This window comes from Ambystoma mexicanum, chromosome 6q, assembly GCF_040938575.1.
Source record: "Ambystoma mexicanum isolate Mex_15411 chromosome 6q, UKY_AmexF1_1, whole genome shotgun sequence".
Taxonomy (NCBI): domain Eukaryota; kingdom Metazoa; phylum Chordata; class Amphibia; order Caudata; family Ambystomatidae; genus Ambystoma; species Ambystoma mexicanum.
Window position 1 is genome coordinate 152,656,464 of NC_090937.1, and position 23,155 is coordinate 152,679,618.

Below are 23,155 nucleotides of genomic sequence, written 5' to 3' on the forward strand. Positions count from 1 at the left end.
TTCCAACACGCACCTCCCTTGCATGAAAAGGAATATGAGGGAGGAGAGTGTTGTATCCCTCGGAGGAGGCCAGACCGATGAGGGAGGGAGAAGAGGAAGGAGCTGGAGGGAGAAAAGGGAAGTGACGAAGGGAAGAGAAGGGTTGTTGAAGTAAGAGAATAAAGAAGAAGGTCAATACATACTTATGCTATCATGCGTATGTGTCTATTCCCTTTTCTGGGGGCCACAACAGTTTGGGGACGAGGAGGACACAATCCCATGCCCCCGAAACGGACTACCAGCTCGCCACCCATGCCTTCTCTGAAGTGTCAATTTTCCAGTTACGTGGCTGCACCTCCAAGTACTCTGCGCCTCCTCCGGACATCTCTGCCATTCCAAGGGCACATCCGCAAACACTCCGACCTGCTCCAGTATCTCCACCAGCTCTGAGGACATCCTCCCAAACGGATGAGCTGAACAGGCGTCTCCGACATGTCTAAGGGTTCATCCGCCCATATATCAGCTCACCCTTGGCGACATTGCCTCCACTGACAAGGGTGCACAGCAGCGGCAAGGAAGAACCATCACTGTGCCTGAAAAAATATGGGCCTAATGTCAGTCCCGTTGGCCATCCACGAACCGACGCCTACTCTGTCACCTTAATCTTTGACTTCCTGAACCGTAGCCGCATCGAGAACAGCCAGAGACTGCCCATGCTCCACACTGCCTCCGGTGGCAGCAGACTCCAGGCCGCAACTGCAGGCCAATCAAAGTAGAGCAGAATACAGGGAACAAGTGGTTTCTATTGCCTAGCCCCACTAAAGAAAATAAATAAATCCATAATAATAAAGAGAAAGGACAGTACAAGAGAGTTCTACCCCCTGGCAACACCCCACAGAGATCATGCAGGAAGGAGGGGCCAATCCCCAGGGCGCTCCATAAGCGCACAGAGCATCATTCCTATGGAAGCCATCCCTGTTCGAGTTAGCCCCTACATCAGATCGAGGCTCAAGGTGGACAGAGTAGATATAGGACTTTGAAGACTTTATCAATGCCGTGGGGGATAAAGATGCCATTGACAGCCAGTGCAGGCAGTGACCCCAGGAGTTGATGGATGAGTACGTCCTCAGGCTACAAAAGCAGGTAAGCCACTGCCAATTAGACACATTTTCTGACGAAGAAACAATTTAACTCAGGATTATAAAAGGCTGCACGTCCTCCACTTTCTGAAAGTACCTACTCAAGAAACCTCTCCTACTCTCGGAAATCCTTGAGATGGTTCAAATATATGAACGTGTCGACTCACAAGCTACGCTAATGGAAGCCCTCCAATCAAACTACACATCAACGATGACATGCGACTGGTGCCACTCCACCCACGATGGGTAGGATTCCACCTGCAGCACAAGGTGACGGGAGAATTGTGGCACCTCCATAAAGATGACATCATCGAACCAGCGACTGTGCCCCTCCATAAAGATGACATCATCAAACCAGCGACCGGGCCCATACCATGGGTGTTCCTGGTGGTCGTGGTTCCCAAGGAAGGGGGTGATTTAAACATGCGTAGACATACACATTCCCAATGTGGCAATTCAACGGGAATGCACCCAGGCCTGAACATTGAGGACATGATCATCAGACTCAACAGTGCGACCAAATTCACAGAATTAGACCTCTATCAAGGGTTGCACCATTTAATCCTCTATCAAACCTCCCGACCCATCACAACATTTGCAACCCACAATGGGCTGGACCAATACAAGTGGCTCAACTTTGGTATCTCCACAGCAGCCGAAATCTTCCATGACATACATGATAAGAAGGATCCTGCTCCCATTCCCCCAATCATACAACTATAGTGACGATATTCTGATTTTCAGCCAAGGACCTGAACCCAGCAGACTACATTTCAAGAAACCCTATCACGCCAAGCACTCAGGTGGTGCCAAATATTGGGGAACTATATATCAATTCATTGCAGCCAGCACTCTCATTGAAGGATATCTTATTGGCATTGAGAAATGATCCAACAATTCAGGAAGCCATTTCCTTAACTAGGAAAGATCAGTAGAAGCACTACCATTGCCACATACTGGGGCTTGCTGACACTGACGTGGGTGGCTTGACTCTCCTGGTTGCGGTACACACCGAGCTAGCGTTGTCGGATGAATCACTCCTCCTTCATGGGACAAGGTTAGTGGTTAGCACGAAAAATCAACTGCACGTGGTTCCCGCAGATTGACAAAATGGTGCAAACAACCATCGAACACCATTAAGCATGTAAACTTACAGCAAAAGGAAAGGCGCCAACACCAATGGCGATAATGGAAATTCCAGCAACCATATGGCACACAGTGGCGGTTGACTTTTATGGACCCATGCACATGGCAAGTACATACTGGTCCTGATTGACGAATTCTCAAGGTTCCCAAAAACAAGAGTGGTCTTGTCCACGAATTTCAAGAACACAGCTTAGGCCCTCGATGAGGTGGTCAGTGAATGGGGCATCTCAATGATCATCAAATCAGACAATGCCCTGCCGTTCAATGCTCCCCAGTTTAACAAGATAGCAAGTCGCCTGCGGTTCAAATACCAAACATTTGTGGCCCCAAGCCAACGGCACAGCCAAAAGGTTCCTGACAGTGGATAAACGCACCATTCAGAAAGCTGAAGTAGAACATACATCAGTCCCGCAGGTGTTGTGCAAAATGCTATGACCGTATCACACCACACTGCATGAGGCAACAGGAATGTCACCAGCGAAGCTAATAATGACAAGACCACTCAGACCAAGACTGCCATGTCATGAGTTATTCAAACATGACAGGCATAAAGAGATCTGAGAGACTAGCACAAGAAGTAAAGGGGCTGCATAGATATATACTGACCAGCAGAGTAAGGTGGTTGAGAAAGACTTCAAGGTAGGGGATGAGGTGATTGTGCAACAAAGACCGGCGAGGAGAACAGACTCAAGATACTTGCCAGAAGTGACAACAGTTGTAGCAAGGAAAGGGTCCATGATTACTGCCACCATGGGAGACAGAGAGGTGACTAGAAACACGATGCATTTCAGACATTTCAGGAGACTAGAGGAGCAAGAAAATACTCCTAATGCAGTGATGACATCAGAGGAGAGGAGAACGATAGTGTAGGAAGAAGGAGAAGAAAGTGAAAAACATGGACGAGAGCCACGTGAAGTGCAAGGAAGGTCAGGAAGAATAATACAGAGGCCATAACGATGGGTGGAAGAGATGTGGGCGTGGACATTTAAATGGACAGACGATGTTGTGTCTCTCGAAGGACGACATACCAAAGAGGGAGAAATAAGAGGGAGGAGCTGGAGGAAGGAAAGAGAAGCAAAGACGCGTTGTTGAAGAAAGAGAATAAAGAACAAGGTTGATACATACTCAGGCTTCTGTGTTCCTTCATGCCTATAGGGCCTCATCACGACCTCGGCGGTAATGCCGGCGGTATTAGCGCGGGGGCTATTAGCGCGACCGCCATAGCCCCCGGCGCTAATAGCGCAGGATCACGAGTTGGGCGGACTTGGAAGTCCCCATTCCCCATTGAGCCCATTCGGGAATGCCCCATTCCCCATTGGGCTCAATGGGGAAATTTTGCGCTCATACCGCCGGCGGATTTCCCGCCGGCGGTATGAGCGCGAATTCTCGGCGGATTTCACACCAGCTCAGAGCTGGGTTGAAATCCGCCGAGGCCCTGATTCGGCAGACCCTTAAATCCGGCGGTAATAGCGCTACCGCCGGATTTAAGGGTTACCGCCGAGGTCGTGATGAGGCCCATGTCTCTATTCCCTGACCTGGAGGCCGCAACAGAGAGGCGAGATGTCAGTGGGTACGCTTTAACCTACCTCCCACACATTCTTTTTCCAGATGAGTGAAATGGTACATTTTAAGATCATAACTAATGCTGAGTAAATGCAGGTATTTTGATTATGAAAACTATTATATAATCCTCTTAAAATTTCAAGGGAATTTTCTGTAGGGACGTAGTAGTCAAGTAAATGTCATTGTATAACTAAGCTTGTAATTGGTAATGAATAAGTTGTTGTCCAGTGATCAGTCATTTTTAATTTTGGCTCAGAAAGGTTGACAATTGCCAACTGTATGGGGAAAAAACTATTAGTATAGTAAGTATGTGGCCTTGGCCTTTTCGGGCATTTTTGGAATTATAGGTATATGCCAGTACTATCGCCATTACCAGATTCAATGTTGATCTAAATTCTTGTCACATTTAGATGATGTAAATGGTTATTTATGCCTGCACAAACAGTTGTCCAAAAAGATCATTGGTAGTCACCCCCGGAATAGGGTGTGGCCCATGGATATCCCCTTTATACCAGAGTATAGGACTAGAAGAGTCAGTGGGTAGGCTGCATTAGCACGTGGGTGCTAGCTCCTAGTATCAGACAGAAGGTCCCACCAGGGGCATTGTTTATTTTCGACATACAGGTAGTGCAGACTGTCTGACAGTAGCCCTGCCTACCCCTCACTACCACTCACTTTAATTCATGAGAATCCTGAGCATTTTCAAATATGCAACGGAATGCTCATTTCTGACCAGGCAAGGAACAAAGTCACCTCTTCCTACAAACTAACGGCAAAATAGACACCATTAAATACAACATTGCCATAAAAACCACTGACCGAAAAAACCCTGACTGCATTGACTACATTGCTCTCGGCCAATCAGAACAATGAACTTCTTAAAATCACCTTTTCCGCAAATAAACCCCTGACCAGAAATCATGATGAAGGGACGAAAAGCCAAACGTGCTCCCTTCCTAATCTCGCTGGAATCAGCAGCTACAACTCTAAAGGTGAATATCACCTAGCTGGCAAGCTACTACCTTGTAAGCACCTGTCCATCAAAATGAAAATATTGGAAAAGGAAGTAACTGTGCAGTTGTAAAAATCGAAATCAGAAAAGTCCTTAGAAAACCGGAAGGTGGCTGCACTTATCCTGTTGGCTGCCTTTTTTTTAATACTTCTTTATTGATATGTTGTAGAGCGCAAAATCATAACAGGTTGATACATGGCACTTAGGTAGGGAGCATGAGGGGGAAAGCTGAGTGCAATACAGCATTCAGGGTTAAAAGAGAGAGAAGTTAAGCAATAGTTGAATATGTCATAGTTATTCAGATTCCCATTTGACCAATTACATTTTAGAACGGAAAAGGTGAGGTGAATTCAAACGCAAGTTCTAGACAGAATCAATTGTCTGCCAGAAGAGCTTTAATACTATAACTCAGTCTGATGGGTGAAAGTACAAACAGCGCAGAAAGCCCGGCCTGCTACAGGGCGTGGTTACGTGTGCAGATGCTACGGCCCAGGTAAATGTATCAACCCAATGTACCCAGTTTTGAAATGGCTAGCCAGGGGCATTGGTCATCGGTTGTGTGCACTTTTTGTTTCCGGAGCGTAGTCTAAGTTCGTTATGATGCGTAGAGAGCTCTCTCTAATTTATTGTGGTCTGTTGCCAGGGTACCAGATTGGAGACTGCTATTACCTGGTCCCTTGGAAAGCTTTTTTGAAGAAGCTTTGGGACTCTGCCTGAACCTGCAATGATGTTCCTCCTTTCTCAGGAATTTAGGAAGTTTGCTTCAACTCTTTTTAGACTGAGAAGGACCCTCGTCTCAATATCTTAGCTTTCTGGTTGGTGATATGGACTAAGAATGGTGGATACTATTAGGGAGGAACAGATGGAAAAATGCTTATATCAAGGGTCACCAAAGCGAGAGATTCCACCAATCACAAATGCATTTGGGACCGTATTGATCCAGTCTCGAAGATATCTCAGATGGGATAAGCGAATAGCTCTGACATCCCTGCTCTGGCAGAATAGTCTAATCAAGGAAAAAGAACACCGGAACTGGGCGGGGAGTTGGAAAAATAAAGAAATCAAAACAGTAGGAGACATGATGCAAGCCTCAACATTAAATCCTTCCAAGAGCTTTGAGAGGAATGGACTCTAGATAGTGCGGTAGGGTCAGCCAGAGAATACAGACAAAATGATATTTTTTCAACCTTTTGGGGTTTTATTAAAGTAAAGTAAATGCCCTCTGTGATGAATCCTGAGCAGTCCTCACAAAAACCCTACCTAAAGTCTCCTCCCAGGTGGCCAGGCAAAGGCAGGGCCTTCCTGATCCTGACCTTCGGGCGATATTAGCCGGGAGGATCACCTGGGGGGGAAGGGCCCCAGGGGAACAGGATGACATCATGGGATGAGATGCAGTATTTGTCTTCCTCAAGGAAGGGAATATCATTGATACCGGAATATATAATGGCTTGCTGTCCTCAGGCTAACTGTTGGAATATGGGTAAAGACCATAGTAGCCAGTTATGTATTGGGAATAAGAAAAATCCTTTTAAAATCAATGGCAAGTCCCAGGGAAATAATGAAGAGGAGTCTTTGAAGGTTACCAATTTAGACCCTGAAACCCCCCATTCATCTGTAAAGCCAAATATGTAATAGAATCCTTGTAATACTCCTTTAGGGAATACGTATAAAGAGAGAAGTGAACTTGGTGATGATAATTTGATTGAGAAAGACAGATTTTATATTGTGAACTCCAAGTCCCACAATTCCCAAAGTACTGGCAAGTTGCAGCCTGTTAGGGATAATAACACACACCTGAGGGAGATGAGGAGGCATAAAAGGCCCCCTCAGGTGCAGGCCATGGAGAAGAGCACTGGCAGAATGTGTAGTAGTTTTGATACCTCCCGGTGGCAGCAGACGGTAGATGCGAACCAAGAGGCCGGGACTGCTGTGGTGTGTAAAACAGATGCTGGTCCTGAGAGGGTCTCTTATGCTCCGAAAACAGCAGAGGTTGTGCAGCTGGAAGCCTTGAGAGTGACAGCTCTCCCCTGAGGATCGCATCTGCGGAGACCGCGCAGCAGAAAGTGCACCATTTAATCACTTTCTCCATTGTCAATTGAGCGCCCGTGGCAGGCGAGCACCGGAAAGCTGTGGGAGCAAGGAGAGCTCCGCAATTGACAGACGGGGGCCGTGGGAAGCCAGGAAGAAGAGGTTGCCGGGAAACAGGAAACAGAAGCAGATGACCTTGAGGCAGCAGGGCCAATGGACGTGCACGCCAGACCCGGTGAGTTCACTATTAGATTATGACCCCACAGTGCTCCGTAACTGCCCGCTGGCTAAGTCAAGAGGCCTTACCTCAGAAATAAACGAAGCGGAGTAAAGTTGAAGAAGAGGAAGGTTTTTGAATACCGAAATAATGTAAAGCAGGCTAATTATTCTGTTGCAGACCAAGCTCATTTAAAAAGGAGCAGATGGCAGAACAAGAACTTAAGAATCAGACCAGAAGGGTTTGGTTATAACATTGTAGGCCATATTAAAAGTCAACAGCGAGAGAGTGTAATAACCCAAGAAGAAAATACAAACCACTATTGCCAAAGCCAAAAGAAATTCATACCGAGGCAATGTATAAATAACCAGTATTGCCCAAGCCAAAAGAAGGCAATTGAGAATTTCAGTGTGTGTAAAGACTGTTGGCCATATGTAAAAGAACTGATAAGAGGAAATGGCTTAAACCCACATTGCCAAAGCCAAAGAAGTGTGAAAGTGAGACAGAGGCCCTCATTACAACTCAGGCGTTAAGGGTTTAACGGCGCCGTTAACCCTTAACGCCTGATTACAAGTCTTCCTTTGCGGGTTGGTGTTTAACGCCTGCTTTTAGCAGGCGTTAAAAATCCAACCCGCAAAGGGACTTTGGAGCTAATTACGGCACCGTAATTTACGGTGCCGTAATTAGCGCCTTCCCCAGTCCCATTATACCCTATGGGGGCAAAAATGGGAATGCGAATGGGCAAATGGTGAATGGGGAATTACCGCCCCTCTCACCTTGGAATGGGGCGGTAATTCCGCCATCCACCATGGCGGAATCGTAACCTTAGCGGCATGGACCATGGTGCTAATAGCACCATGGTCCTCCGCCAACGTTGTAATGAGGGCCAGAATCTTTAAGGGTAATTAGGGTAATGCGAAAGGGGAGAAACAAGAGTGGCAGGAAGGGTGTCCTGCTAATAGAAGGTATTCAGAAGGAGTGGAGCTCTGATAGAATGTATTCATATGCAGTGGAGCTTAACCTGCATTGTGTGAGGCAATCACATGGGTGTATCAAACAGCACCCATGTGTTTCTTGTTCTCCAAGAAATAATACTTGAATTTAATGTTGTGGAGAGGTGGAGAGAAAAGAGTGCCAGGAGGGCTGCGCTTCTGATAAACGTTGTTCAAGAGGAGTGGAGCATTACCTGTTTTGAGTGCGGTAATCACAAAAGTGTAACAAACAGCACCTGTGTGGTTCTTGTTTCCCTGAATAATTTCTTAAACTTGAGGTTCTAGTGCAAAAGTCATTGCTAGCCTGTTTGAAGTTAATCCTTACCACAGAAGTACTTGCAGTTAATATTTTATTTTAGCCTGGCAGGAGAGTACACAGGGTGAGAGCACTTCGTAGTAGTAGACCTTGCATGTGAGTGGACCAGGTGGAAGCCATTGAAGTATTGTGGTGTGGTTAAAAATCTTGAAGAAGAAGTTAAAGAACCACTAAAGTGTTTTTTGTGGATTAATGCAGAATCATCCTGATACATTAATATCACTGGCGTAAATGTTGTATGAACTGCTGCAGAATTATTTAATATTCTCAAATAAGTAGTTTTATGAACTGGTGCAGAAAATATCCTAACAAATACATTTCTGTTAAAACTAATGAAGTACAGAAGTATTCTTTGTTGATGAAAAGATGTTCTTTCAAGATCCTTGCAGCAAGTGAAAAGAGGAAAATTTTGTTGAATACTTGTGAACTGTTGGTTGAATTCAAGTTGGAACTTTGTGTTGTCCAGTTGGAACAAAAAGAGAACTAAAGTGGAACATGTGTTATGAGATGGGATTTCTTTATCCTTTTGGAACTATTGGACAAAATCCTGTTTGGTTCTGGGGAAGGGGAATTTACCCAAATTATAAGGAGAAACAGTTCTCATGATGTGAACTTAACTGTTATATTTGTTGCTTTTGAACTGCCATATATTACCTTGTATAGTTGGTATATGTACAAGTGTGATTAACAGAAACCTTTCTTTAGAGTCTTTCCTTTAGTTTATTTTTGGCAGGGAAATCCTCATTAGGTTAGGGATAGTGAGGATGTCATATAGAACTCAACTTCATCCTTAGAACTCAACTTCATCCTCAGTCCAAATGTAGGCTACATTTCTGGCTCTACCACTAACAAAAGAACCACAAACTTATCCGAGAGAAGTTTTCTGACTGCCCATTGCTTTGCTTATGCTGGCTGGTGCCTGACCCCTCCCCCAAACAATGTCTCCGGAATTATTTGTCTTTACTTCGGAAGGCTTCTCATATAGTTCAAGTAAACACTGTAAAGTACAGTGGGCACACTTCTGGGCCCACCAGGTTTTATTTCTGTTTTTTTCACAGAACTCTGGGAAACAAGAAGTCTCTTGGATTTGTGGATTTTTCAGTTGTTCACTGTTGTCACTCACCCCTCTCGTGGTGTCTCATATTTGTGCCAATAATACATTCTTGTGGCCCCATTGGGACCTTCTGATGCTACTTGAGGGTTGGAGATACTGTAGGTTTCTACCCCCTGTCAGTGGCTCTGGTTTTTAGACCGTACTGGGCTCTTGGTTCTTTGCCAGGTTTTCCCCTCTCTTGAGTTGCTTTGTTTCTCTGGACCCATCTCAGATATTTCTCTTAATCTGTCTTTCTCCGAACTCCTTGCAGGTTATGTCTTTCAAGTTTGTTCCCTTTTAATATTGGCTTTGTGTTATGTCTTCTCGAAAGCCCTTGAGGGCTGTGTCTTTTAACTTCACTCTCTTTGGGTATTTTGCTTTCTTTCAGGTTTCTAATCCTCGCGTGTTATGGCTTTCGCGTTCACCCCCTTTTCATATTTAGTTTACATTCTGGAATCTAGTAACTTTTCATGGCTTGTAGCGCTTTAACTCACCTATATTGGGTATTGATCTGGCTGTATGACTTCTCGTTATTCCCCATGCATCATGGCTTTCAACTTCACCCACTTTGGGTATTTTGTTCACATTTGGGTCTTCGATAATGCCTTGCAGGTGGTGGTTTGCAGCTTCGCCGCCTTTGGGTATTTTGTTCGCTTTTTTACTTCTGATAACCCCCTTGTGGGTGGTGATCCACAGCTTCACCCCCTTTGGGTATTTTGTTCCCTTTTTGGTTTCTAATAACCACTCTGGTTGTGGTTTTTGAAATTCAGCCCTTTACGGTATTTCACTCACTTTCTGATTTCTAATAACCCCCGTGGGTTATGTTCTGAAGTTCAGCCCTTTGCGGTATTTCACTCGCTTTCTGGTTTCTAATAACCCCTTAAGGGTTGTGGTTTTCAAATTCAGCCCTTTACCCTATGTCACTCGCTTTCTGGTGTCTGAGAACCCTGTGCGGGTTATGGTTCTCATGTTCAGCCCTTTGCAATATTTCACACAGTTTCTTTAGGGTTATGGGCCTATTGGCCTTCTTTAGCACTTGGTTCACTTTCTCAGCATTGTGTCTCCCTGATGGAGGCCTGTGAAGCTCAACTGCTCTCTCACCTTGTTGAGAATCATGTACCTGCTTCTTCACTGTGGCCTTCTTTTGGGGGAAGTGGTCACTCCTTTCACGATGAAACCTGGCTCCTTGCACCATTGGTTCCCTGTTGCTTCTTTCAGCAGTTGCAGTCTCGGCACGCCAGTCTTCCTTTTCGGCCGTGGTGCAGTCTGACCCCTCTCAAGACCTCAGAGCTTGCGGCGTCCAATGCTCCTGGGCTCAGCAGCATTCCGCGGGCCTCTCACCCACCATGTATTCATTGTGGTGCAACCTCCAGGTTCTCTTGGCTCTGCAATACAACAGCAGCCTCTGTCTGGATCAGTCTCTCTTTGGTTCATCTGCCTCCAGCTGTCACAGGTTTCCCCCCTTCTCACCTGTCTGTGTTGTTTGTTCGAGTTCTTCGATGAAGTCTTCTTTCGCACAGTTCGGGTCATGTATAACCGTGTGCGTGGGTCCTCGGGTTCCAGTGTGCGGTTCGTGTCCCGTCTCCAGGGAGCGTTCAGATGTCTGGGAAAAAAGTCCATGAAATGGCAAGGAGCGCACTCGGAAGGCGAGTGCGAAGGAGATCCAGGAATGCAAGGTGAGGGCAAAAAAGGGGAGGATGAAAGAGGAGGAAAATTAGGTGACCGGGAACCAGGAATCAGTGGAAATTGCTGTACGAATTACGGCAGCACACGTCTGACTACTGCAAGCCGTAGCTTTGAGACACGCAGGGCCGCGGGGGCGTGTCTGCTTTGTAGAACGCAGAGCGTACAATGCGGAGACTGGCAAACAGCGTTTCACGTTCAGTGGCCATGTTGGGAGTACTGCTGAGTTCAGTCCCCTATGGGCCAGAGACCACGAAGTCCAGAAGGGACGCGTCCGGTGGTTCATGACACCAGCGGCCAACTCATTCCGTGCCTACTCCTCTACGCCAGGTACAGGTTTTGTCCTTATATGTCTCTCCATGTAACAAAAGGTGTAAGCTATATAGTGAAATGATCAGGGTGACTAAACTCATATACACTCTTCACATTAACCCTACATTAAAAAAAACATTGCTCTTGATCGAATTATGAGCAAATCGGCATATTGCCCCAAAGTTTTCATGCATAAAATGTAATTTTCAAAATAGTTTTTCAAATCAGGACACACATTGATAGCAAGAACATCTGTACATAATACATAAAGGTTCTGTCCAGTTAGATTGACTGGAATTGAATGCAAATGGACATGTATCATACCTTACAAGATCTAGGGATTTAGGTGAACAAATAACATGTAAATAAAGTACAAAACAGTACACGATTGACAGTGTTGATACTACAAACTGGAAAACAAAAAGGCAGTCAACACTATTGTGTTTTGGCCAATTCATCAGCTATTCAATACAGCTGGCAAGTGATTGGCCTTCATCAGGACGGGAAAACAAGTTGAACTGAAGGTGTCCTATTGTTCTCTGTCGAAGGATAACAAGAGATATGTGGTTTAGAGTGAATGTTTGTTCAGTGTTTTTTAACATTATTTATAAAAAGCATCTGAATGCCAATTCATTAAAGCAATGAAATCACCTATTTCTGTGAAATAGATCACTGGTCTTACCGTGTGGTCGGATTCTTACAGCGTAAGTTGGTCAAAACTCCCCTGTATTGAATCTAGGAAATTGTTGCCACAAATTCTGGTATTTCTTGTGTACCTGAATCCCTATGGGTACCAAAAAAGAAGAAAACCCACAATGTTGCTGGTAGGGCTATAACACTCAATCCAAGTTCTATACAACTAACTATCTGGAGTCTGTATGGTAGTTAAAATGCGAGTCTTACCCTTTGAGGAGAACGCGTTGGGTACAGATCTCAGAGTCCAATTGATGGACGTCTGAATACAAATCCCTGGTGTGAATTATTCCACTGAAGTATATCCCATTACTGAAAAAAGGAAAACAAATGGGTTTTAAGTCCCACTTGGCTCGTCTAAATGTCTCTATATGAGGATCCTAGAGGCATGGTGAATGATTCAAGAAGGCCCTTTATCCATATTGGTTTACTAATGTACCCCTGTATGTTTGGCTGGAGTGCATTTATCTCGGTGATTTGTATATGGGCTGTGGATAGAAATGGCCAGTGAGGGGCGCAAGTTATAGCCACACTCTCAGATATTTTTATGGTTTTTGATAGGCTAAATCTTGACAAAAATTGCTGTTGCTTAGCCCGATCCTGCTAAAGAACAACGTATAATGGGGAATTCATTGAATCCTACTGCCTCCTGTGAGAACATGTACAAATGTAACAGTGCTGTATACAGTTTCCTGGATTTCAGCACAGAGGCGCGAGTCTAATAACGATGATTCCCTGCCCCCACCCATGTAAATGTTACATTTTGTACATGTTCTCACAGGAGGCAGTACGATTCACCAATCAGGTGGCTGGAACAGTGGACGAGAATACACACCGTGTACGGGCCGCTGTTACCAGAAATCCGAAGCCCATCCCCGGGTGGTGCTAACTTTTTTTTTTTATGTGTGGAGGCAACAGCGAGCCCCTCCCTGTTGTCTCCCCACCCTCCACAACCAAACATACCCGTTCCTCACCTCTGCTGCCCCACTTACCTGCTAGCTTTCCTTCCGTCCATGGCTGCCAACATAGAAATGGAAAAGGTACTTAGTCTGATGTCCTATCCCGGCGGCCACCAATCTCCCGGAAAATAATTATAAACCATTTGCACCCCGGATGAACCCTGTGCTGCAAATGACTATCACCCTCTTGCTGAGGGACGGACGCTGAGGCCCTCGCTTCGCTGTGGGGTGATTGCCATATTAAGGTATATATATATATATATATATATATATATATATATATATATATATATTTGTATAGAACCTTGATTGCACATCTCTTCATTTTGTACTGTTATACTTCACTGTTTGGGTTGCAACTGAACTACATTACAGGCATTACTGGCAGTGCCAACAGGAGTATGTTCTTATGTGGGGATTGTAGCATTTATTGGAAGAGTCACCATGAACATATTTCTTATGGTATTATTAACAAACATGAGAATGTTCTTGCATAGTAATACTATCATGTATTGTTGCAGCCAGCAGCCAATATGGACATATATCTGCACAGTCATCATGAACACATTTTTTATACTGGCATTATACTGACATTTAGTAGGTGAAGGCATCAAGAAAATGGTTCTATGCGCTGTTGGGGGTATGGAATCTAATGGATTTTTTATGTCTCGCCCTGCATAACTGATTATAAACTGTGTGGCCTTTTACCCGGTTTTTCACAGAGTGTGTGCTGCATAATTCACCATTTTAACCCATTATTTAAAAAATATTATCTGGGGAAGAACCCCCGAACTCCCACTTGGTTAGTTCAGGGTCCCTTGCTATGCTTGATCGCTCCCACATATTCAGCTGAAATTAAACCCCCTTTGAGTGGGCCCAACTACATTAGCTTGAGGTCCCACTTGTTAAACAACCCTTGCTATTTCTGTGGAATAGGTTTTACCTCATGTGGAAATGTCAGGTATACAAGAACTCTCTTTAGAAGCTTTTTGAGAGTGGACCAAGTTGAGGGACCAACGAGTGTTCAGCATCAATAATACAGGCCATTGTCTATAGTGAGTAGGTGTATGTTATGATGTTAGTGGGATGTATACCATGCACCACTGCTATTTGTATGGTTTCCAGGTGCTCTGGTGGAAAGGAGTGTGAACCTGATGACATCAGGTTAAGTCACAGTAGCTCTGATAGCTTAACGGAAACACTGTGTACAACACTGTGTACTGTGTTAGGGTATGTTTGATCTTGTTTTGACAATGGCCTATGGCTTGCAGGTTAGCTTGACCTATAAAACAGCAAGGTTTTAGTGCTCATGTGATAGTCAGGTGTTCCTCTATTGTGTGTATTCCCTTGGGAAGTGAGATCCAAAGTTTAGGTTAGATGTGTGAAAATGCTGATTTACTGTATTTCATTTTCGAATAAAGTTTATATCCAACGCTTATGTCCGTGCTAGACCACAGGTTTCTGTGTGGTCTGTTGATGGAGATTTTCTCTTGCAGGAATTCTGCTTCTTGCCTGTGAATTGTTTTGTGAACAATGTGGGGTGTTTTGAAATAGATCCTTTTCTTGACTGGTAGCCAGTGTAGTGATCTTAGTGCTGGCGTGATGTGTTCCACCTTGTTGAGTATTAGAAGGAGCCTTGTTGTTGCTTTTTAAATTCATTGTAGTTTTTTGGTGAGGTAGTCAGGCATACCAATGTAGGTGCTGTCGGCATAGTCTATTCTCAATATGACAAGTGAGATAATGGAGAGTGTTATGTGTGGAAAAGTGAGAAAGGGTACTATCTGTCTGATAGATCATAGGTGTCATTTCTTTACGCCTGTGTTAACTTGAGGGCACAATAGTACTCTGTTTTTCAAGTGCTGTGTTAACTTGAGGTTCCAGTGTTAGCACCACATAAAGGCTATTCAGGCATTTTCTTACTAAGATGACTGGCTGATCAGAGCATCGTCCACAGGACGGTTATAGGGGTATGTCATGATGACTTGCGAAATCTGGGTCATTTAAAGCTCATGTTTAGCATAGAGGAATTATGGCTAATTTCTTCTGAAGGTCTCCAAATCATGCATGGTCCTGGACAGACAAAGATCTGCCGAGGCTACAGGGGGACATCCTCAAGGCTTCAGTTGTTTTTGAAGGACCTCCTGTGACAGGACTCTGCCTTGACAAGGAAGGTGTTACTAGTTCAGGGACACATGGCAGCCAGTGTGTTCTTGGTACCCTGGCCAAGCCTGCATAAGTGCCCTCTGGTTGCCCACCTGCACATACATTAAAATACAGACTACCAGGAGTCTGGGACTGGATTTCCAATCTCACCAGAATTGAGGTGAAGGTTGCATTTGTGGTTGGAGAAGAGCAATCTCAAACAACGTTTTTCATTACAACAGCCCTTACTACAGATGCCAGTGGTCTGGAATGGGGCACAACACAGGGATTCTCCAGCAACATGAGAGGTGGAATCTATAGGAAGCAAGCAATGCCTCCAACTAGATAGAGCTGGCAGCCACCTCCAGAGCTCTGTAAGTGTTTGCTTCCAGCATTCGGGGGGGAAAGCAGTAGTAGACAAAACAGGCAACACAGCGCATCTTCCATGGCCGATATAAACAGGTAATGGGTACTTGGCACATGCCCCAGTAATGTCTGGTTTACAGCATGGGCACAACTTACTGACCCTCAGGGCCGTGCATTTCTTGGGGTCAGGGTGGAGTGAGGGTAGATGGTCTGATCAAGGTTTTTGCTTCCCGCTCCTGTGAACTATGCCGGGAATTATGTAGGTTGATTTGCTCAAAGTTCAGCTCTCGTGTGTTAGACCTGTTTGCCTCCCCACAGAATTCCCAGCTCGCTAGTTTCTTCTCCAAGTTCCCATCCCATGGTGCATGGGGGTGGATGTAATGGCAATTCAGTGGCCAGAGGGGCTCCTGTATGCCTTGCCGCTCCTCTCTTTGATTCCCAAGGTTCTTGTAAAGAACATGGACTCCACCTCAGACCTCATTCTTCTGTGAGTCATTTGTCCACGGGAGACCTTCTTCCCACTCCTGGTAGAGTTGGCAATAGCCTGATGTTTCCTCTCCTGAGATGTCCATGTCCTCTGATGGGTTTCACGAGTGTTCAGGTGGGCAGGATGTCTTTATAGGGGGGCTTGGAGACTAAGAAGCAGAAGGGCTGCAGAAGCACGTTCTAAACTCTCAGTTGGCTCCAATGGTTCATAAGTCCAGGAGGCCTGTAACAGTAAATGTGTCTGACATGACAGGCATTGGAGGTATTTCTTACTTTCGTGGAGCAAGAATTCTACTCGGGCTCTTCTATGCCCTGTCCCATTGGTTATGCAATCACTCCAGGAGTTTGGGGTTAGTAGTGTCCACATTAAGGGGCTTGTAATCAGCCATGCAGGTGTTTAGACAGACTTTTGTTCTTGGTTAAGAATGTTAGACTTTGGTAACATGGTTGCCTAAAGGTTTTTCACTTTCCTAAACCTGTGAGGTATGCACTAATTTCTCCATGGGTGTCCCGTTAGTGTTAAGAGCTTTACAAGGATTCCCTTTCAGACTTGTTGACTTCATTGAAATTAAATATCTAACATTGAAATCTGTGTTCTGTGGCCATCACTTCCGCCTGCAGATTATGAGACATAGGAGAATTGCTGTGCACAGCGCTCATCGTTAGGGTGCAGGGGGACCACTATCCTCATGGAACATCCTACTTTCCTACTGATGGTGGTGTCAAATGTTCAGGAAAGCCAACACATTTTGCTGCCATCCTGTTTTCTGAATATGGTCTCTCCAGACAAAGAGAAATGGCATATTTTAGACCTCAAAAGAACAGGACGCTGCTAGCTAATCTGGATTGGATGGCAACGAACAGGTGGTTGCAGAGTCTGGTTGTATCCTTGAGGGGACAGGGCCTGTGAAACTGAATTCAGTGCCTACCATCATCACGTGGATTGGGCAAATGATCACTATGGTAATCTCTGCAGTGAACATCCCTCTGCCAGATTCAGCCCAAGAGAGATCAACCAGGTCGATGGCGGCATTATTGGCAGAGGCTCATGTAGTGCTGATCCAAGACAATTGCACAGTGCAACCTGGGCTGATCAAAATACTTTATCAAGCTAAACCACCTGAACTTGAATAAGTAAGGGTGATAAACGTTTGCCACCAGAGTGTTGTGCTGTAGGAGTCAGAGGGAGACTTGATTGATGACGGAGCACTGTTATAAATTGGTGATGGGGTATGCAAGCAGTGTCATGTGTGGTCTCTATCCTTTCGGTTCCTTGGGCCCATTCACAGTTGTCTTTGGCATTTCTCATAAGTACCTGGATGAGGAAAAGGCATGTGGTGATTATGTTCTGATTACTTACCAGTAATCATCGCTACTCCTAATCCAACTCTTTCCAGTCACAGTCACAAATTTGAATCCCGGCAAAGCCAACTCAGCCTTTCATCCTTCCGAGGTCGATAAATGAGTACCAATTTCGGTTGAGTGATATTGTATGTAAATAGGTGCTCTGTAAAGTGCTTTGGATTAAGGCGCTATATAAATAGCACATCATTATCATTATCGTTTAAAGGGCCCACACTGTATTGGGTACATAAACAAATGCATGATAACACACTGCAGATGTTATACTTTCAGTGGAAAGGGGCTGGGCATGTAAAGTGGAATAAATGGGCTCCTTCCATGGAGGTGTGTGGCGAAGGAATACATACTGTGATGTGGAAGAGTAGGACCAGTAGTAATGAAGATTACTGGTAAATTATCAGAAGATTTCTTATTCAAATGATTGCCAAGCGATTGGCTGAGGGTCTCGCATTCTGTTAACATAATAAAGGATAGATTAGAAGTCTTGGCATAATAGCTCAGGGGCAACGCGCTCGCCTTGGAAGATCAACGAAATGGAGCAACACAGGTTCGATCCCCACGTCCGTGCTTCGAAACCTCTGGGTATCAAGTGCGTTACAAATAACCAATTATAATTAATTATTTTTTAAAGTGAGACATGAATTTGGAGTTGATTAAGTGCATTCTTGAATGAGGGAATGCACTGAATGCCTTTGCCCAGAAATAGCAAGAAAAGAGATGCTGCGGGTTATTAATGCAAATCATTGTAAACCTTGCATTACGATGATAAAAGCCTTCCTTTTTAGTTTTGGCTATTGTAAGCTGCAACTATTGCTTTGGAATACACATAGGAGGGAGATGGGATTTCAGGATGGACTCAGCCGGTTGTTTTGTATTTTATTCACCCATTGGCCATGCTGATCCCTATAGCCATTCGCACCCACTACTTTCCTCTTCCCACCTAAAACTCACCCGCCTCGGATCTCTTTGAACTAGCTCCATCATGCACTAATATCAAACTGTGTGCTGTACAGGGCCTGCCTGTGTTATTCCGAGCAGCCATCTGAGAGATAATGGCTTAATTGCCCTTGTAAATGAGCTCTTGGTGTAAGAAAAAGTCATAACTCAATGTGCCTTCAGCCGCTTGACTGCCACTGATGACACGTGTTCAGGGACTCACACCATTTTTCAGGAGTTGCCATCTTATGTCCATGTAGTACCATTATGGCATTACCTGGCAAATGCCTATCCGATGCCTACACAAAAGCTCAAACTCTTGGCTTTACCAATGCTCGATTTTAGTGATTTTCCCCAGCCGACGTTGCTATGACAAACAAGACGTTCTTGTGTGCAGTTTGGCCTTTACGAAAACTCTAAATAATATATTTTCTTTTGAAAGAGCCACCCCGACAAAGTATGTTATCCAAAATACATAATTCTAATAATGGCAGTAAGAAATCTCGCCCTCGTTCCACCATACAGCGCGTGCGTAAAGCCGAACGTCGCTAGGAAAGCGGTGTCTGGCACTAAACACGCCAGACTATCCGGTTGTGCGATTTATGAAGGCGTTCCTCCTCAAGATTTTTCTGAAAGCATCCACAGCAGTTGCCATTATTTAAGGTAGTCACGAGTGGGCCTCGGGAGGTATCGGTCTCACGCTCTAGCTTTTGGGGAATCCACGAGTGGGTGTGTTTTGAACTCCCGTGGCCGCCTCGATCGGTTCACGTTAGTGCACTGGGTATTAAGAAGGCTGATCGCGGCTGCAGTTGGCTATTTTCGTGATAGCCACCACGTGCAATATGTGCTATACTTAGAGGTGCCTTTGAGACCAGGTCGACCCCACAAGACTGCTCTAAAAAACGCCATGTGCTTTCCATGCATATAAATAGCCGTGGGTGTCTGTGAGAACAGATGAACCCACTGGGCTGGCTGTTTTGCAAGCATAAGGGTGTACGCTTAAGTTGAAAACAACTGATCCAAGTGAAGGGAGGTTCCTACTGAAGCCCTCCCGCAATCAGGGCCACCTTAAGGAATGTTGGGGGCGGGGCCCTGGGCATAGAACCCTTTGGGCCTCCCTCGAACCAAAGAAAATGAAGCATCCAGAAACTGTGAGCTTGGGTACTTCCATAAAGGCCTCCCCCCCCCACTCCCGCCCCTCGCCCTCTTCATCCTTACTGGAATCAGAATACTAAAGACGTGGCATATCAAGGGCAACATTAGCAGTTGGCTGCCAGGGTACTTGTCTTCTAGCAAAGGTGCAGGGCCCATTTTACCAATAGCAGCCACAAGGAAGGTATGCCAGCCTACAGCATGGGTGCAGGGGACAGCGCCTACCCCATCATAGACACAGAACTCGGATTAGCTGCCCCATAAGTATACAAGAGCTCAAGCATGGATAGATACTGGAGAACGAGTAAAAGAAACAGGGACAGTACTCATACCATAGCATAGATAGCGGAAACAGATTAAGAGCTACCAGTATGGGGCGCCTATTGGTGCTCAGGCTGGGACTAGAAGAGGGCCATGCTTTTCAAGAGGTGTTCCTGCTAGTGGGCACAGGAACAAATTACTTTGTGGCGTGCGACAATGGTCCCTATTATTATATATTAAGTTACACTATAGGAAGGGGGGAGGTTTTGGGCAGACCACCCTGAGAACTAAATGACCACTTAGGGACTGAGAATTTAAAATATTTAAGGACTGTTGGCCAGGATCACATACTTTACTTAAGTGGTGAGGCTGCGATTTGAGCCCCGTCTGCAATTTCTGCACTTCACCAAACTGTTTTCCAGGTCTTGTCATAGAGCAAGGTGCAAATATTTGAGAATGCTTTACTTTTGTAAACTAAAATAATATCCTGTTTTATGGGCAGGACTTAGAATATACACACATGAAATAATAAACCAACATTTAAAAGAAAACTATATAAGTACCAGAATCCTAATTGTTGCAAGCGAAAAAAAATCTCATCTAGGGTTTTCTATTGCATAGTGTTTGAATGCTTAAAATACACTCAACATACACACTTGTCAATTCGTATTCATGATATGTAGAAGAACATTTGTAATTGTGCAAAAACGGAAACTGTTGCTTTGTGACAAGAAAACCGACCTGAAAACAAGCTTGCCACAAGCCTATGACATTGTGATGCCACTTTTCTGTCTTGAAGGACATCCAAACGAATGTCCTAGATAAAATGAAAGAAAAGACAAACAATTTCACCAGACTGTGTGAGGGCACACATTTCCACAGAAGATAGCACAAGATAGCACATATACAGTAAGATAAGATGATTTGTACAAGGTCAATTTATCGTCTGATGGTAAATCCGTATTTTAAGGATCAACACTTTCGTTCCACTGTCTTGAATTTGGTTGCCTAATCACGTCTCCTGGCTAACAATGTATCTTCTTCATTGGGAGTTGCTGGCCATTTATTACAAACTTTGTCAGGAGGAAAAGATCTCGAGAAGAGCACCATCTTGGTGCTATGCTCGTTTTTCTAGCCAGTTCAATCTAATGCAGCCACACTGCTTTGTAGCACAGTAAGTGTTACTATCTACAAAGTTTATATAGATGTAGGGTTATCAACTTAAGGCAGAGGAATGGCAGAGCCTGCCTCGATAGAATTTGGTACTGTGATCAGGCATATGCCTTGGCCCCGCTGGTACCTGTCACCTGCGGTGTCCCACATGGGTTGTGTGTTTCCCCCACCCTCTACATTCATCATTCAAACAGTGGTCATGTCAGCGGAATAGAACAATGCTTAATAAGCAAGGCAGAACCAAAAAAAAATGAAAGAAGAAAACCCAGTACCTACACCACAGATCAACCCAACCCAAAAAGGAACCAAAGTTCATTCTTGAAAATCTATAATCATTTTATTATCATATCAACATTAAAAAATACATATTAAATCTTCATGAGCTCGTATTTAATATAAGCCTATTTTTACAAAGGGTAAAGTGCATCACAATAAAGTGCTTGTCTAAAAAAGAAGAAAGACCGTCTAACCGGTCCGTACCGCTAGTCCGCAGCTGAGCTGCCTGGGACCCCGAGTGAGTGAAGGGGATCACTCAAAGGGGGAGCCGGCAATGGCAGATGCGTCTGCGGAATGTTGACTGAAAGATCAAAGTTATACAGTCACACAATAATAAAACAATGGGGTGCCGTACGTCGACTACTGTAGTGTCAAGGCAACAAAATACACAAAATTAGGCCTGAAACTGTTTGTTAAATAGTAGTTTCGATGGTATAGAGCATCTAGCTGTGTCACAGTTGATGCCCATCTTCTTCAGGACGGCGCACTCCCTTGGGAATAGTTGCCACTTGGTGTTTCATCTATACAATGTGTGAAGCAATGCTAAAACCAACAATAAGTGCTTACACGCCGGAACCAATAATCACACCTAAAACAAATACATAAAGGAGAAAAAAACAAAACAAACAACAACAAGTTAAAAGGGAGATCTTTGGGTAATAGCAATGGGAACTTCTCTCATCATCCAAGTTCGGAAGAACCTTGAAACATAAGGCGGGAGAAATGATAATTACCATTATCTCAACCGAAAAGGCTGGTCGCAGCATCCTGTGGATAAGTCCAGGAATATATATATAGGGCGTGCCAAAGGCAGATCACAGTAAAATAAATCTGTGAAAGCAAGGACAAAAACATTGGTTGTGAAAATGGGGGCGACAATGTCCCTAGTTTCCAAATTGTGAAGCGAGGGCAAAACAAGGGCTGCCAGTCCCCGAAATCCAGTTAGCATAAGGACATTAAAACATTTACCAGTCCACCAAAAACAAAATAAGCTGCCGATAAAGAACGACTCACCTGAAAAAGATAACTGGAAGGTCCCAAAGATAGAAACCTCCCATCAGTTGAAAAGGACCAGTAAATTCGGTAATTGAGTCATTTAATAATAACCTATGGTTAAAGCTGGCCCCCACCCTCTACAACATTTCTACCAAACCTCTTCTTGACCCACTAGATGCCCAGGGTATCTCTTACACAAACCTGGCTGATGATACACAGATCCTCCTCCCACTCACTGGAAATTACTCTACGGACTCTGACAACTTGCACTCCATCTATCACTCCTTTCAGGTATGGATAGCGTCCCATCTCCTCTGCCTTAATGACGAGAAGACGGACATTCTCCTGGTTGGCTCATAAAGCTCGCTAAGCAAACTAGACCATGCCCACAAAACATTTACCATTGAGGGCATCTCTATTCCTGTCTCCAGCAATGGCAAGACTCTGGGAGTATACCTAGACTCCTTACTGTCCCTATGAAGGCAGGTCCATGCAATTGCCTCTTCTGCTGCATACACTGCAAAACTAATGCTTGTAGACCCTTCCTATCTCCGGACAGCTGCCTCTCCATCGGCAGAGCACTTATTGAATCAAGACTGGACTTTTGTAATGCCTTATTTGCTGGCTCTTAGCAAAGCAACATCAATAAACTCCAAATACTTCAGAATAATTCACTCAGAGCACCACTAAAGATACCAAAACGTGAGCCCATCTCTGCCGCAAGATCAAGGGCTCACTGGCTACCCATCAGTGAACGCATCCTATTCAAGACCTTAGCCATCACGCACCAATGCCTCACTAACACAGCACCGAGATGCCTCTCGCAAACATTTGCTAAAGCTCATTCCTCAATGCTGTGATATGATATGATGT

General features: G+C 44.7%; 1 protein-coding gene across 1 annotated transcript in view; it reads left to right on the forward strand.

Annotated features, from left to right (window-relative positions):
* The window catches only part of PARM1 (prostate androgen-regulated mucin-like protein 1), a 313,841-nt gene that overhangs the window by 278,028 nt on the left and 12,658 nt on the right, over positions 1-23,155 (forward strand). The gene's annotated exons all lie outside the window — the stretch shown is intronic.